Source organism: Peromyscus californicus, unplaced genomic scaffold, assembly GCF_007827085.1.
Source record: "Peromyscus californicus insignis strain IS unplaced genomic scaffold, ASM782708v3 Scaffold_6__1_contigs__length_162567912, whole genome shotgun sequence".
Taxonomy (NCBI): Eukaryota; Metazoa; Chordata; class Mammalia; order Rodentia; family Cricetidae; genus Peromyscus; species Peromyscus californicus.
The window spans coordinates 73,606,015-73,623,311 of NW_026294584.1; the positions used below are offsets into that span (position 1 = coordinate 73,606,015).

General features: G+C 41.5%; 1 protein-coding gene across 1 annotated transcript in view; it reads left to right on the forward strand.

Moving 5' to 3' along the window:
* The first annotated feature begins 1,118 nt into the window (after positions 1–1,118).
* Itprid1 (ITPR interacting domain containing 1) overlaps positions 1,119–17,297 on the forward strand; it is a 119,289-nt gene continuing 103,110 nt past the window's right edge. The window contains exon 1 of the mRNA XM_052720601.1: positions 1,119–1,538. The gene's annotated coding sequence lies outside the window, so the exon portion shown is untranslated. The remainder of the gene's footprint in view (positions 1,539–17,297) is intronic.

Consider the following 17,297-nt stretch of genomic DNA (forward strand, 5'->3'; position numbering starts at 1 on the left):
AATAAATGATAGCAGTAACTGTCATCTCGTTGCTGTACTTTCCATTGAAATGGAAACAGGGGTTATTCTGAAGCTCTTTTGATCTCACTCAGTGAAAAAGAAATCATTTAATTTGTTTTTGTAAAGAATTTCATCTGATGAAGGTGATAGGGAAGTGAATTTTTCTCCCAGCTCAGGATCTGCCTTGAGCACTAACCACTGCTCGGCCCTCATCACCATCCCAATGACCTCAGCAGAAGGGTTTTCCCAGGTGTCAGTGGGACCAGTAGCACAGCTCACCAGCTTAATCATGATATTATGTAACTGTGTCCTGTGAGGCAAGGGTGTGGACATAAAAGAACAATGTCAAGATACAGGTGAGAACCCTTCCAGGAGAAGAGGCACACAGCTAGAAACAAGGGTTTTGAAATGTCATGGGGCTAGCTAGAGCCGATCTACAGACCTGGCCAATTCATGTTGTTAATCCCACTCCAGGCTACAAAGAATTAGGAATTTCTGTGCACACTATGGTTTGGGGACTACTGAACCAAAATTCTCAAAGCAACTGCCAGGCTTGCTGTTTCTAACCTTTTCCTGGGCTCCTAGGAACTGGAGAGAATCTGATTTTAGATCTTACCCCTTCCTGCCACATCCTGTCTGACTTCTGTTCCTTTTCAGGACAAACATTAGAAAATGGAATTCCCAAGCTGCTTCATGCAGACTTCCAATTGGGCAGTGTCCTCACACTCTAAGCAACATATTACTATTTTGGATTTACTTCTTTATCTCTTCCTTTGGACAGTTAACGCCTCAACTTACTTAAGTGCATCACACACCCTGAAGTGCTATGGACACTAGGAGCCTTGGAATGGCCTCTTAGTTTGGTCACTCTTCCAGAACTGGAGCCATGTGTGTGTTTATACTTAACTCCGTTGGAACTTTCCAGTTGATGTATCTGTGTATTGAATCTCTCAGCCCTGAATACCACGTCCCACTGTCCTTGTTTCCAGCGATGGTTTGCAATGCAAATCACTGGATTGGTAACAGGCAGTACCATCACCATGGTAACCAAATGAAGACAAGTTGCTTGCCTTCCTCAGGAAAGTGCTGTCCAGCACTGCATTCAGACCAGGTGCCACAGCCAGCGTGTCAAAGGGCATTGAAGGAACAGGCAGTTTCATAGAAATAAAAAGACAACAGACCCATTGTATCATTTCCCACACTCTTCCTCACAGCCCAGGATTTGTGACTAATAACTCCAGTCGTATTTTCTGCTATTTTTTTTTTCTTGTAGAGAGGAAGGGAGAGGGAATGAATCATAGTGGGTTTTCATCTTGAACTTGACAATGACTTTTGGCAAGCAGATCATTCTGGGCTTTCATAATGATCTGCTTTTAAATAGGAGCAGATAGAAACCTAGGTCACTTTGGTCACCAGGATTTTTCCATCTTAGTGATGGTGAAGACAGGAAACAGAAAGTACCAAGACCTCCCCATTTTCAGAGCAACTACAGCAAGCTCCACACCTGCTTCTCTGCTGAGCCTCCTTTATCTGCTAAAGTAAGTCTCATAATCCATGTTATCCCAGCCCATGGGGAGATGGTAGAGCTCTCCTCTCATTTCCTTTCTGCTGGAATGAGAGGGAAGCTGGAGCTTGTTCTGAGAGTCCTTACCTGCAGCTGTGGGACAGGGCGACTCCCAGGAAGAAAGCCATTAGCAGTAGGTAATGTGGTCCAGTTGTCATGGATCCAGGCCTGCATGCCTTCATGCCCCACTGCCTGGGTGGCCACTACTAACATGGAAAGGTCTAATGCTCTAGGCTCTAGGCTCAAACTCATCAGGTTGTACTAGGGACTCAATACTGTTTCCAGCAGTATGTTCAGGAGTGATGCAGAAATGACACTGTCTTCCTTTGGTAGCTCTTCTTTGCTTATTGGGGTCTTTGTGTCTTTTTTTTCACTGATTATTTTCATTTTTAACTAATCAATGAATTCATTAAACATCAAGAGTGAGTTTAATGTACTAGAGCCGTGGGATGTGTGTGTGTGTGTGTGTGTGTGTGTGTGTGTGTGTGTGTGTGTGTGTGTTCTGCATGTGCATGGGCATGTGCACACAGCATGTTATGGATGTGAAAATCTTGACAGAGCAGAGACTGTTCCTTCAGGACAGGTTTACCAGATAAAATGAAGGAGTCTTAGCTACATTTGACTCTTAGATTTACAACTTTTATTTGATTGTTTGTTTTGTTGAAGTCTGTCCCAAATAATTCACTGGCCACACTAATGCTATAAACTGTGTGCTTTGGATTTTGATTATTTATTTTCTACCCGAACTTCAAATGTAACTGACTACGTTTAGTTGCTGAACCAGGCAACTTGATTAAAAGATAGGAACCGAAGAAGGCTGTGAGGGAATAAACAAACATAAACATCTCATTATGAAATTTTTACTGCAAAATCTCCCGTTTATCACTGCCTTAGTACCACATGCAGGAAAAGATTTCGTATTGGAATTCAAACATTACGATGGGAAGCAAACCTTGAAGCGATCAGAAAAGTTCAGAGTTCAATGATTCTCGCCTCACTCAGTTGACATGCATACTTCCCTTTTAACAGTTTCCAAATGGTCGTGATGTTAAGCACGTACGTCTGCTAGAGTGCTCTACTCCCTGCTCTCATCTCCTGGCTGCCCAGTGTGGCTAGTCACCCCTTAGAACAACCTCCTCTAGGGCTCTAAAGAGCCCAAGGGAGTGGGGCACAGATATGTTTTGCATATCCAAAAAAAACCTAGGAAACACTGTCCAAAATATCAGAACAAGGTTTAAGCACATTGGGAATTCTACTGAGTTCACTAGTCAGTAGGTGGTCCCAGGTGTATTGTGAAAGTAACCCAAACAAGTTGATAGATATTTAAAAAAGAATAAAATAATACATAGAAAATTAGCATCTAGCTTGCCAATACAGAATACTTCCTATATGTCTCCCATAGACATTCCAACATTTCTGGGACTTGATCATAGCAGACATTCAGGAAGTATGTCTGGAGGTTACAGGAAGTTCACCCAACTGTTGAAGCTGGAGAGAGGGAGAAAGAAAGCCAGGGATAATGAGAAATGTGGAGAGATGGAGAGGGGAGAGAGGGAGGGGAGGGAGGGAAAAAGGGTAGGAGGGGAAGAGAAAGGGGGTGGGAGAAATGCAGAAAGAGAGGGGAGAGGGAAGGAGTGGGGAGAGAGAGAGAGAGAGAGAGAGAGAGAGAGAGAGAGAGAGAGAGAGAGAGAGAGAGAGAGACTGTGGACTATGTTTTGTGGGTATTATCCATTAGGCTTTCCCATGGAAGTTAGGAATTGGCTTCTTTAAGGAAAACATACATGAAAAGGGGAATGTCAGTATATTTCTTATAATTATTGTAATCTCTGATAATCTTCCCATTTGCTCTACCCGTGAGGAGTTGTACTGTTTGCCTCCTCTGCTAAGGATTTGCTGTTACTTCTGGTTTCAGCTCCACTGGCTTTGGATGGTTGGGGGAGAGGGTGTGAATCCTCCTTAAGCCAAGCTTGGACTTGAGATGTTTATGTGGCCTGTCATATTTTCATTTCCAGTCTGGAGCATCCTTTATTCATTAGCAGAGATATTTCTTGGGCCTCTTTACCTGGGTATGGCTGGCGTCTGCCTCTTACTCAACATGTGCCTTGAAAAGTTTGAGACATTTTCTCTTGTTTGTCCTGCCCCATCAAGAGTCTTCCAACAGATTCTGCATGTCTGAGCACAGGGAGACTGCATGACTCTCCTGAGCTTTCCACAGTCACAGCCTCTGTCTTAGTTACTGTTACTACAGCTATGATAAAACACCATGACCAAAGCAACTTCCGAAGGAAAAAGTTTATCTGGCTTACACTTCCACATCACACTGTTCATCACTGAAGGAAGTCAGGACAGGAACTCAGAAAGGGCAGGAACCTGGAGGGAGAAGCTGTTGCAGAGGTCATGGAGGAGAGCTGCTTACTGGCTTGCTCTTTATGACTTGCTCAGTCTGCTTTCTTCTAGAACCCAGGACCACCAGTCCAGGCACAGCTCCCTCCCCAAATGGACTGTACCCTCCTATATCAATCATTAATTAAGAAAATGTCCTACAGGCTTGTCTAGAGCCCAACCTTTTGGAGGCATTTTTTTTCTTTTTTTAAATTTTTGATATATAATCTTTATTTCTTCCACATAGTTATTAGCATAACTTTAATATGGAAAATTTTTCATTTCCAGCAAATTCTGCATGCCTTTTAGTTTATCTTTTTTTTTATTTTACAATACAATTTGATTCTACATATCAGCCACGGATTCCCTTGTTCTCCCCCCTCCCGCCCCTCTCCCCTTCCCCCCAGCCCACCATTCCCACCTCCTCCAGGGCAAAGCCTCCCTGAGGACTGAGATCAACCTGGTAGACTCAGTCCAGACAGGTCCAGTCCCCTCCTCCCAGGCCAAGTCAAGCGACCCTGCATAAGCCCCAGGTTTCAAACAGCCACAATAGACTGCTGGCAATGGTCCAGAGACAGCTCGAACTGACCTACTCTGGTGATGGGATGGCCAAACACCCTAATTGTCGTGCTAGAAACCCCATGCAACGACTGAGGGATCTGGATGCAGAGATCCACAGCTAGGCCCCGGGTGGAGCTCTGAGAGTCTAATTAGTGAGAAAGAGGAGGGTTTATATGAACGAGAATTGTTGAGACCAAGGTTGGATAAAGCACAGGGACAAATAGCCAAACGAATGGAAACACATGAACTATGAACCAGTGGCTGAGGGGCCCGCAACTGGATCAGGCCCTCTGAATGGGTGAGACAGTTGATTGGCTTGATCTGTTTAGGAGGCATCCAGGCAGCGGGACCCGGTCCTGTGCTCATTGGAGGCATTTTCTTAATTGAGGTTTTTCTCCTCTCAGATGACTTTAGCATGTGTCAAGGTAAAATAAAACTATCCAGCACAGCCTCCTACTTAGGGCAATGTGGGGAGTCTTTCCTTGGGACTTTTATTTCTAGCAGATAGTGCAGCAGATCCAAACTTCTGAGGTTCTGGGAGAGCCGATCTTTTAACTTGCATAGAAAACACCCACAAAGCAGAAACAGTGGCAGCTCCTGATGTCTGTGTCCATATCCATCCCGCTGGCCTCTACTCTGGTGGATTATCTTTGTATTTTATGCATCTTTTTTGCTGTTGCCTTTCTTGTCACACATAGCATCCTGCTGTTCACAAACATTTATATTTTGATATAGCCATCTTTTGCTCTAAACGGTTTTTCATTTTTATCTTGATCAAGCAGGACTTTTCTACTCTAAGTTATAGAAATACTTTCCCGTGTTTCTCATAGTTTTGCTCATCTGTCTGTCTGTTACCTCTTACCTTATGATTTCACCTGTAATTTATTTTGGCCAGCTGTATGGAGTAGGGATTTAAATAGTTATTGTCTCCCAAATGAATATCTTCTTGTTCCAAGGTAATTCACTAAATAGTTTGTTTTAGACGTTAACCTGACACTTCTTCATAATTTTAGATTAATTCTGGACTGGTACATGATAGCTTACTGATAATATGCCATGGCGGGGGTGGTATTAATGTTCATTCTCTTGATAGGGAATGCTACTCAGGGAGAAGGGAAGTAAAGGGCTGGGTTGACTGGCTTTCTTGACCATTAACTCGAAATCACAGCTGCCTCTCCCTTCCCTTTTCCATATACTCCCAGAAACTGCTGAGATCGCCTTCATCTCTACCCTGTTGGGATTAGACTTCTTTTTCTCAAACTCAAGTAAAATTGTCCTTGAGTTTCCTTCTGAGTCCATTTTAGCTTTTACTTTTTATGAGTGTGTGTGTGTACGTATATGAAGTTTTTAGTATGAATTACAGTCCCAATTTCTACTTTAATCACCTCTTCTGTCTTGCTTTACTTTTTCAGAAGTTATATACTAGGTACAAATGTCTATAATTTATCTCTCTGTAATATGAACACAGTCACAATGATATGTTGGCCTAATGGAGAGAATGTATGCCAGTGACCCATAAAATGACACAGTACTGATGTCATGGCTGTCATGGTTTGCATGTGTATGCTCTATGCTGTTCATACCTAGGCAAAAGCCACCTAATGAAGCTTTCTAAGATGCTCTCTGTTGCTATGCAACACATAATTATATCTTATAAGGTGAGATGCTTATCTGTCAAGTTAATACCTTTTACCTAGAGTTCAATTTTGTTTTAAATTAATATTGATATAGCTGTATTTTAAAAGTATTTCTCCAAGGGTATATCTTTCTTCATTTTAGCCTGCCTCTCTTGTTCTTTTTTTCATAAATCTTTCTTCTCTAAGTACCACCAGCTGTACTTTAAGAACATTCCATCAGAGTTTGCCTACCATTTCCTATGTAAATGTAACACAGTTGTAGTGTTTTCACAGATATATAGGGCCTACATGACCCCAGCTTGCATTTCCTGTCTCTTTAACTGCCTTAAATTTTTCTAACTTTCATTTTTTTTAGTCTTTATGTCTTTCACATCATGTCTCCACATCATTTCTTCCAATCTCACCCATCTCCCCCCCCCAATAAAACAAAACAAAATTTAAGAGAAGAAGATGGGGTGGGGGTGAATGGGGAGAAGAAAGAGAGAATCTACTCATGGAAGCTGCAGTGTGATACAGTGAGTCACACAGTAAATCCCTTTATCGACACATTTTTGCATGCAGGCATTCATCTCAAAGAATCATTTGTCTGGTTTGAGGCCATTGGTCTTTGCTGCACCATCAACACTGGGCTCTCGTTCAGACTCTTCCTGGACGTCCGGTTGCTGCTCTGTGTCATGGAGATCCTGCAGCCCTGGGTCCACAACCAACCTCCACCCCCACCCCTGTGCTCCAGGAGATCATAGATGGGGTGGATGTTGAGGTGTACCAACACATAACCCTAGTTCTGGGCCTGGGTACTTGCGGGTTGGTCAGCCCATCAGCTCTCCCGTGTCTTCAACACCATGATGAACTCTGCAGCATTGATTGTCCTGGCTAATTCACCCTTTGCACTGATGAGCAAGGGGCTGGGCCCTTTCCCCCGATTTCATGTCCTCAGATTAGGTTCTGGTCTGCTCTCCGGAGTGCTGCAACTGATGAGGGGCAGAAACAGTTCTCCTGCTCTTAAGATCTCAGAGCCAGCTTTCCCACCTGCCTCAGGTGTTGATGGGCAGCCTCGGGTGGGGCATGGGAGTATCTTTCCCCAGCCCATGTGGCCATGAGACAGAGGAGTAATGGGGACAGCTCTTTCATGATCACCCACACCTGTGCCGAAAGGGTTGGCTGGCTCTATTGTGCTACTCAGGCTAGGTGCATGGCCTGCTCTCCTGTATGTTGCAGCTGATAGAGAGCAAGAACAGCTCTCCTGCTCTTCCGACCTCAGGGCTAGCTCTCCTACCTGCCTCAGGTGTTGATGGGCAGGGGGTGGGGCATCTCTCTCTTCCGCCCATACTGCCATATGGCAGCTGAGGGGTGGGTTAGGTCTCCCACACTTGTGTTCTCAGGGTTGGCTCACCTGTGCCCTTGTCAACAGGGTCAGCTCTGCTGTGTTACCCAGATGAGGTGCAGGACCTGCTTTCCCTAGTTCAGGGAAAGCACCTGGTACAGGGATCGGCTCCTTTGCCAGCTGGAGGCTATAGGGGCAAGAAGGGAAGACATCTTTCCCCACCAACACATTGCAGATGAGGGAGGCGGTGCCAGCTATGCCCCTCTCACACCCTCAGGGCTGGCTCACCCACACCGCTGTCTACAGGGTCAACTCTCCTGTGCTGCCCATGCAAGGCAGACGGCCTGTTCCCCTGAGTGCTGCAGCTGGTGAGGGATTGGGTGAGGCCCCCCCCCCCCCACCTGCTGCTGTTGTCAAGGGGCGAGGGGAGAACATATTTCTCTTGCCCACACTATCGCATGGCAGAGGAGAGGGGCATGACCTGCTTTCCCATTCTCACACCATCAGAGTCAACTCTGTGCTGCCCAGGTGAGGTGTAGGGCCCTCTCTCCTGAATGCTTCGGCTGGAGAGGGGCAGGGCCAACTCTGTAAGGCTCTCTCCTCTCTGCCTTCATCTGAGTCATGGACAAAGTCATGGCCCCTGGCAGCAGCCCAGAGCCAGATACTTGCCCTGGGTGGCAGTAGGACATCTGCATCAGCCCCTCACTGCCGTCGCCTCTTCAAATCTGCCTCTCTCTCATACACATGACTCTTATTCTAGACAAAACCTTGTCTAACAGCTGTATCTTCCATGCATGTCACATAGACCCAAAAAGTGTTGTCAGTACTCCTTGGCTTCTCTTTCTGAGGGGCCTACAAACTCTTACTTAGTCTCCTATCTATAACAATTTCTGTTGTTTTGCCATTCATAGTCAACAACAGTCAGGGAAAGCTACTTTGAATTTCATGTTAGAGATTAATGATTAAAACATGGGTAATCGGGAATATTGGGAATGGGGACATGGGTTATTGGGTGGCAGAAGCTTCAAATGGCCACTTATGAAAATACTGGACAATGTAAAAGGATTTCAATTAGGAGAATAGGTATAACTAGAACAGTTCCCTTTCCTTTGCTTTTAATGAGTTTCTCTGTAGCTGAGCTGGTAAAACATAGTCATAAATCAGGGTAAGAAGCAAGCCTACACTTAAGATTGCTTCTGGCTGGGCAGTGGTGGCACACGCCTTTAATCCCAGCACTCGGGAGGCAGAGGCAGGCGGATCTCTGTGAGTTCGAGGCCAGCCTGGGCTACCAAGTGAGTCCCAGGAAAGGCGCAAAGCTACACAGAGAAACCCTGTCTCGAAAAACAACAACAACAACAACAACAAAAAAAAAAAAAAAAAAAAAAAAAGATTGCTTCTATAAAATGAGAGATGGGGACTTTGAGGTCGGAATTTAGAAGTTGGAAGCACCTTAAGGTTATTCAAATCTCCTGTCTTCCTGCAGGCATCTTCTCAACAACATACCAGCAACATATTTCTGCATGTAGGCATTTTTTCTAGGGCAGGCTTTGATGTCTGAATATAATCATTAAAGGAAAACATGGTGATGCCTTTACAGGCATCTTACGATCATTTACCAGGAGTAAGATCTCCCATCTCTTAGTTCCTTGAGATTCAGTGGTTATGGTCAAGATGAGAAAGGAAAGATGTTGGTAGATTGATGGCAGAGGAATTAAGAATATCTCTTCAAATGATACAGATAGAAAAGGGATTTAGACACAAGTACATGCTTAATTCTTAATCTTTTCTAATTACCAGCCATTTCTTTAGGGTTTTGTTGTTGTTTTGTTTTGTTTTTGTTGGTTTTTCTCTGTGTCCCTTATCATTGGTGTCATCATAATCATCAACTATGGGATTGACATATGATACAATTCTCCTTGACTAGATACTGTATATAGAATATTTTATTGTATGTATAGTATTTAATATACATGCTTTATTTTTAAAAGCAGATTTAGCTACACAACTAAGGATAGAAGGTAGAATTCACATACTTCCTTATCCCTCTATTTATAGCTTTCCTCATTGTCAACATCCCTCAAAAGGATAACATAGTGTTGCAATTAAGAAACCACATTTAGAAAGCATCATCACCCAAGGTCCACACTTTGCATTATTACTCATGTTCCTGTGTCCATTCTATGGGCATAAGTACATGCATAACAACACTTAATAAAACATTATTGCTTTACCCAGAGACATTTCACTAAACTAGAATATCCTCTGTGCTTTCTTTATTCACTGTTCCTCTGCCCTAACCCTTAATGCTTAATGCTATTTTTCTGAATTCATAGTTTTCCTCCTTCTAGAAATCCATAATTTACTTTCAGGCAGTATGTGACTTTGCAGACTTGTTTTTGTTTAACCGTATGCATTTATGGCTACCTGATATCTTTTCATGGCTTGGTAGTTTGTATCTATTATTGGGATGAACCATAGCCTATTTCTCAATTCACCTGTCATACTAGTTTAAGATGTGTGATACAAAGATGTGTTGCACTCTTTTATGTTGCATTTGTTTGACTCTGTGAAGCTGTGTTACTTTGCCTGTCTAAAAACACCTGATTGGTCTAAGAAAGAGCTTAATGGCCAATGTCAAGGCAGGAGAAGGGATAGATAGGGCTGGCAGGCAGAGAGAATAAATAGGAGAAATTTGGGAAGAAAGAAGGATCGAGGAGCAAAAGGAGGACATCAGGGGCCAGCCACCCAGCTACACAGCCAGACAAAAGAGCCAAAAGAGTAAAAAACAAAACAACACAAAAAACCTACAACCTCTCGAGGGAAGAACATCCTGTTTTTTCCCCAAGTTTTGTCAGTTATGAATAAAGGTACCATAAACACCCATGTGAAAGTTTTTATATGGGTATAAGCTTCCAACTCTACTTGGTAAACAAAAGGAGTGTGATTGCTGGGTCACATGTAAGAAATTGCCAAACTGTCTTCCAAAGTGGTTACAGTAGTTATTACTCCTACCTGCAGTGAATGAGTATTCATGATACTCTACATCCATGTCCATATAAGGTCAAATGAGTGTTCAGAAGTGTTTGGGCCACTCTAATAGGGGTGTGTGTGTGTGTGTGTGTGTGTGTGTGTGTGTGTGTGTGTGTACCTGGTCTGTATTTCTTTGACAAGGTATGGCATGGAGCATCTTTTCCAATGTATATTTATCATCTGTGTATCTTCCCTGATATCCTAAAGAGGTATCACTTAAGGTCTTTTGGTCACTTTTTTAGTCTACTCATTTAGTTATAAGGGTTCAACAGGTGTTGCCCATTGATGATAGTCTTTTATCAGATAATGTCTTTTTCATGTATTTTCTCCTGGTCTGTCTTGTTTTCTTTCTCTTAACAATGTCTTTTACACAGAAAGCATATATATTTTCAACAATACCTAGCTTATAACTTCTTTCTCTCCTAAACTGTGCTGTTAGTGTCATTTAGACATTTTTCTATATTTTTTGTATTTTGCATGTGACATTCAGGCTTATGATTCATGTTGACTTCATTTTTCTCTGCATTGTGAAAGCTGTGTCCAGATTCATTGTTTTGCATGCGGAGTCTTATTATTCTAGTGTCCTTTGCTGAAAAGGCAACCATTTCCTGTTCTAGTGCCCCTTCCTCCTTCAAGATCAGTAGTAACTGTTTCTGACTCTGTTTTGTTCTAATCACCTATTTTACTTCTAGTACAATATTGGAAAAGGATGTAGGGAGAGGCATATTTGCCTTGTTTCTAATCTTAGTGAGGCAGCTAGAAATTTCTCACCAAGTATGATACTACTTGCATACCTTTGGTAGAGATTATATGTTAGGTTGGAAATTTCTAGTTGACCATCATATTTTAAAAACAACAGGAAAGATACATGGGTGGGAAGTGTGATAGAGGCAAACAGAAGGGTCACTTAAGCATAATAATCACCAGATAAAATGGTATCTGATTTAACACTAAAGAGCATATGTTAATCACAAAGCCACCATTGTTGGTTGCTTTTACTCCTTGCTCTTTTGGGGGACCTGCCACCCAGCTCCCTAATATATCACACACGAGGCTTATTCTTTCTTATAAATGCCGGGCCTGAGTTAAACCCATCTACCTTTTGCCACTGGGCTTTTATCTTTCTCTATTTCTGTATGCCTTCCTTTACTTCTTACTCCATGACTTGCTGTGTAGCTGGGTGGCTGGCCCTGGAGTCCTCCTCTCCCCCTTTTCTTGCTCCTTCTCCTTCTTGCTCCTCCTTTTTATTCTTTCTGCCTGCCAGCCCCTCCTATCCTTTCTCCTGCCTTGCTATTGGCCCTTCAGCTCTTTATTAGACCAATCAGGTATTTTAACAGGCAAAGTAACACAGCTTCACAGAATTAAACAAATGCAACATAAAAGAATGCAACACATCTTTGCATCATTAAACAAGTGTTCTACAGCATAAACAAATGTAACACATCTTAAAATAATATTCTACAACAAGCCACTTTTTAACAGTCTATGTATTCTATTGTTGATAAATATTTTAATGCCTGTTTCTGGAAAGTTTTTCTATTTGTCTCTCAGTCTTTAAGGGACAGAATCAAAATGTCTCCTTTCTAAGAATCCTAATGTATTCACAAATGAAAGGATTCTTCTCATAGCATTTGAAGAATGGTTTTGTGCTTCTGTTAGGATGCCCATCCTCCTACATCTCTGTAGTTAATTGGTATAATTTCTCACAATCAACTCTAAGCTTCTTAAATTTTTTCTTGTACACAGTAGACACTCAAATATTTAATTGAATTAAATTGGTAAATGTCATTATTGAATTCATTTACTTATAATGGCTTACTTTTACAATGTACTTTATGAATAACTTCTGATATGTGATACAGTGTCTGACATAATAGACATTATAAAGATGAATAAGTCACAATTTCCACTTACTAAGAACACAGAATCCAAGGTCAGATGCAATCACTGTTTCATTCATTAAGCAGCCATCACTAATCATCTACAATCACTTGTATCCTGGACTAAGTACCATGGATCCAGAAGGAATTTCATGGGTTTTGCCCTCAGTTAATTCATTTGTGTGATGAGAGAGGCATTCATGAGGTGAACTATTCCACTTGAGGATGGTGAGTGCTGTAACAGGGTTTTGCGTAAGTTGTTGTGAGACATTGGAGGAGAGAGGTACTTGAAAACAAGTTCTATTTTAATACAATAAGACAGTGTCCAGAGAAGAGAAAGGCACTACTTGTAGCATGATTTGTAGCCACCACGATTAGAGAGAACACATTGATGAACCTTAGTTCTCCTCTTTCAAAGTCTGATGCACTTGAAGGGTCTTAGATTGCAGAGATGGTGGAAGAGGAGATGAGCTATGTGAGCATCACTGAAGTTCCCTCATCTTTTCTTTCCTCCTTGGTAGAAGAAGGCAAAGCCAATGTGGAGAAGACAACGGAGCAACCAAGAGAAAAGTAAAGGCAGCCATTGAGGAAGAAAAAAAAAAACCTTGAAAGTTGGGAAGTGACTAAAAGAGTGCTGGCAGTGAGGAGTCAGTGGGTCTGATGTCATAAGTTTTGAAGCTGTGCAGGTCTCCAGGAAGCAGTGCATGTGGTCTTTCAACTAATAGTCTTGTGCTTATTTTCACCATCAAAAGATGCTAACTCCAAGTTTAGGGAATCTGACATTAGGTTCCGGTTGGGGCACAAATGCCTTGTCTTTAAATCCAGCTTGCTCCTAAATGGCAAGAGTAAGCAACCTTCACATATTTCATGGTGGGAGGAAGCCACCCACAGAATAAGTCATCACAGACTGCCTGTTCCTCTTAGCAGAGTGTTGATGGAACACACTCTTCCCCAGGATCTGCCTCTACTTTCCTGAATCATTTGGAACTCTTTACCAGTGTTTGTGGGACTTCAAGACTTGGATAAGAAGTGAGAGCAGAAGGGGATTCCTGGCTTGACTTTGTTGCTTGAGATTTTGAATCTTCCAAACTTATGAGTACTAGGAACAATGGCTTATTCTTCCTGTTCATGTAATTTTGTTTAATATAATTTTAAAATATTTTCAGTGTGAGCACCATTAGCCACATATTAAATAGTCTGTGTGGAAAATGGAAATAGAATAATGAAGTTACAGAATTATCTCATCTCATTCAATTCCTTCCTATTATGTGAAAAGAAGTTACATTCCAAGAAACTTGAAACTACATGCCTAGTGTCATACAGCCAAGTGACAGCTATTTGTTGATTAATTAAACTGAAAACGACATGCTTTTCATTTCCCTGGTGGATGGATTAAAATCTTTCATTTGCTTATTAGCTGTTGAGAGGTTAACAGGAGAAGTGAAAAGAAACTATTCAAATAGTTTTAGACTATGTTTTAGATAGTTAGTCCTTGCTATGATAGGAATATTGTTTATATGTGTATATATATATATAATCACATTATTTTTTCTAATTCATATCTATTATGCATTACTTCTTAATGCTGTGAACCATTCCTGACAAAGGTGTAGGAGTGACATCTTTTCTAGCTTTCCCTATGTCAGTCAGCTATGTTTTGCTATTGCTCAGTTGTTTCTGGCATTCATTTACAGAGCTGCTCATTCTGCAAGCACACATTTAGTATCTTACCTATGCCAATATGATAAAATAACTAAGATGTCTGCCTTGGAGAAACTCTCAGGATGGTCAAGATGTTAAGAAGCAGGGGGGATAAATTGAGGGATAAACACAGACTTATCAAACAAAGCCAATATTTTAATAGCAATTTACAGTGAGCTATGGGTAACAGTGAAATAAATACAGACACATTCATATAGGAAGAGGTTGTAGACAGAAGAGAGAAGTGGACACTGAATACTGAGGTATAGACACTCAAAATGTAGAATCTAGGAAGATGGAAACAAACTTGAAAAAGAATGCTTTACACTAAGTAGGAAGAAATTCTGGAAATTTGGTTACTAAAAACCCAATTAAAATTTGTTCCTATTAAGAGGAAGTGATAAGTACAGCTTCCAGAGATTCTAAAATGGTACGTGCAGAAAATGAAGCACTAATAGTATACTCAAGTTACATATGGAAGGTGTGGATGGTGTGTGGACAGGGTCCTCTTACCAGACCCAAGAGAGACTGCAAATTCTGTTTATGTCAGGTTGTCAGCACTGGAAATGGATGTTTTGAGGTATGTGGTAAGACTGTTCCTCTATTTTAGGATTCAAGTTGAAAGAAGGAAGGAATTCAAGAATTGAGGAAGGCTTGTAGGTTATTGACTGAGCAGGTATGCTAAGGAGATGCAATTTGTTGAGATGCAGAATGCTAAAGGAGAGTAAAATGAAATCAAGGAAACAATGAAGAATTCAGTATGACACATACTGTTTTTCTCCAAATATCCAGTGGACATATCAAGTAAATGGAAACACCATGATCTGAATTTCAGAGGATGGACAAGATTTGGAAATTTGAGTTTGGGGATCATCATCACTGTTCTATAAAACCAAAGAGAAATTGAGTTTAGATTTGTCAGGGTAGATGGAGGATTATTTTAAGATGGATCATATTATATTATGTTTAAAATCGAATAGAATGACCGAACAAGAAGGACAAAGATGGTGTCCAAGGAAATTCCGAATAAAATAGAAGCCACAGCAAAAGCTTGACTTGGAATTTGGGAGGCCATTTTCTAATGATGAATAAAGTATGACCATGGGAATTGAGTAGAGAGAAAGATTACTGAAAGTGAAAACATAATGGACTGATGAGTCCAGTGTTCAAGGGTCATCTATATTGATAATGAAATCTTCCAGAAAGATGACAAGAAAGCCATCCTATTATTGGTAGTAAGTGAGGGTGAATTCAGTAAATATTTAGGACTCCATAGTCTGATGACATATGCAGAGAAAGCAAGACCACAAAGCAACAAGATGAGCACAAAATAAATTTATACCACCCCCAAATATATAGTTCAGATTATATGGTAGGAAGGACAGGCAGTCCTGGTTTGGGAGGCTGACAAAGGAAAGCACATCTGTGTTTCAGTTAGATGAGGGAGACAGAAGGATATTCAGTGATGAGGTTGGCATGCTGGGGACAGTAGGTAGTAGTACGTGAGTCCTTGAGATTAGGAAAGTTCAAGAAGGGTAGAAGATTGGGTGAGGTAAGCAATGCCACTCACATGAATAAGACTCGGAGGCACAATGAGATAATGCACATTCTCTGGTTCTTTTAAAGTTTCAGCTTCTCAAGAGTTGGAGTCTTGGTTTAGGTAGTGAAGTGAGTAATCTTGAGAGTTTTAACAATAATCTTGTCAGAGCATGAGCCTAGAAGTTTCTTTTATAGACTTCTGTGAGCAATGCCACAGTTGGACAGAGGCAGGTCCTACCAGACACTGAGTAGTCTCAAGTAAATTTTTCCTAAGAACTACTTCTGAGGAGTCAGTGTCTGAGGAGGGTAGAGGAGAGAAGGGAAGTGTGGGTGATATTGGAGATCTTATGAAGGGCTGGAGAACAGCTATGATAATGAGTCTGAGAAGGGACTCGAGGTGGTTGATGAGATCCCCATGGACCCAGACTATGTCAGGGTTTTTCTTCCTTTTTGAAGTTACCTTATTGCCCACAGGGGCTGTTAAGAAAAGGTGACCAAGGCTAGAAACTGCGACTTGTACCCATGAGATCAAGTACACATTTGAAGAAATTTCAAGACCCTGCTAAAAGCCTCTAGCATGCCCCAGGGACTCTTCATTCCCACAATTGTAGAAATACTATATTCTCCCACTTCCAAAGATTCTTGTTATCTCGATTGAGTGATTTCAAGCCAACATAGGTCATCCACAAACTAAGAGTGTCAAATATGTTTTCTACCAGAAGTACTTTTTTATTGATTGGTGTAGTGTTTAGTCTTAAAGTAAACTTCATACAACTAAGAATACCTGGGAAGAGAGCCTCGCTTTATCAGATTTGTCTGTGAATGTGTTGTGAGGATGATTCTCTTTATTTTTTATGATATAGAGGGTCATCTCATCCTGGTTAGCAATTTCCCTATAGGTTAGAAAGAAGCTGGATATAAGCAGGCATCGTCTTCACATTTGTTTCTCCCTGATCTTGACAATGGATCAAGTTTTTACATCAACTGCCCCTCAATGATGCTCCAGATCCTAGAACTGTAAGATGAAATAAAGCCCTTTCTTCCAACTAAGGTGGATTTTTGTCAGGATATATTATCACAGCAATGGAAGTTGTCTTAGTTAGGGGTTCTATTGCTGTGATAAAACAAAATAACCAAAAGCAGCTTGGGGAGGTAAGGGTTTATTTCACATCCACCTCTGCGTCATAGTTTATCATAATAGGAAATCAGAGCAGAAACTCAAACAGAGCAGGAACTTGGAGGAAAAGCTCACGCTGAGACCATGGAGGGTGCTGTTTACTGGCTTGCTCCTCATAGCTTGCTCAGCCTGCTTTCTTATAGAAACCAGGACCACCAGCCCAGGGATGGCTCCACCCACAATGGGCTGGGCCCTCTTCCATCAATCCTTAATTTAAAAAAAAAAAAATGTCCCATAGGTTTTTCCTTAGGCCAATTTGATGGGGGACATTTTCTCAGTTGAGGTTTCCACTTCCCAAATGACTCCAGCTTGTGTCAAGTGGACATGAAATCAGCCAGCATAGCACCAAAACCAGAACAACTGGTGATTTGTTTCCTTCGCTTGGCAGTCCTTGACAAGATAGTGATGGGAAAAAGACAAAAATGGAAGGAAGAGCTAGCAAATATATGGGCGTTTTGAATAGATTTCCTATTAATCTTCCCTATGAAGTAGTTATTTTACA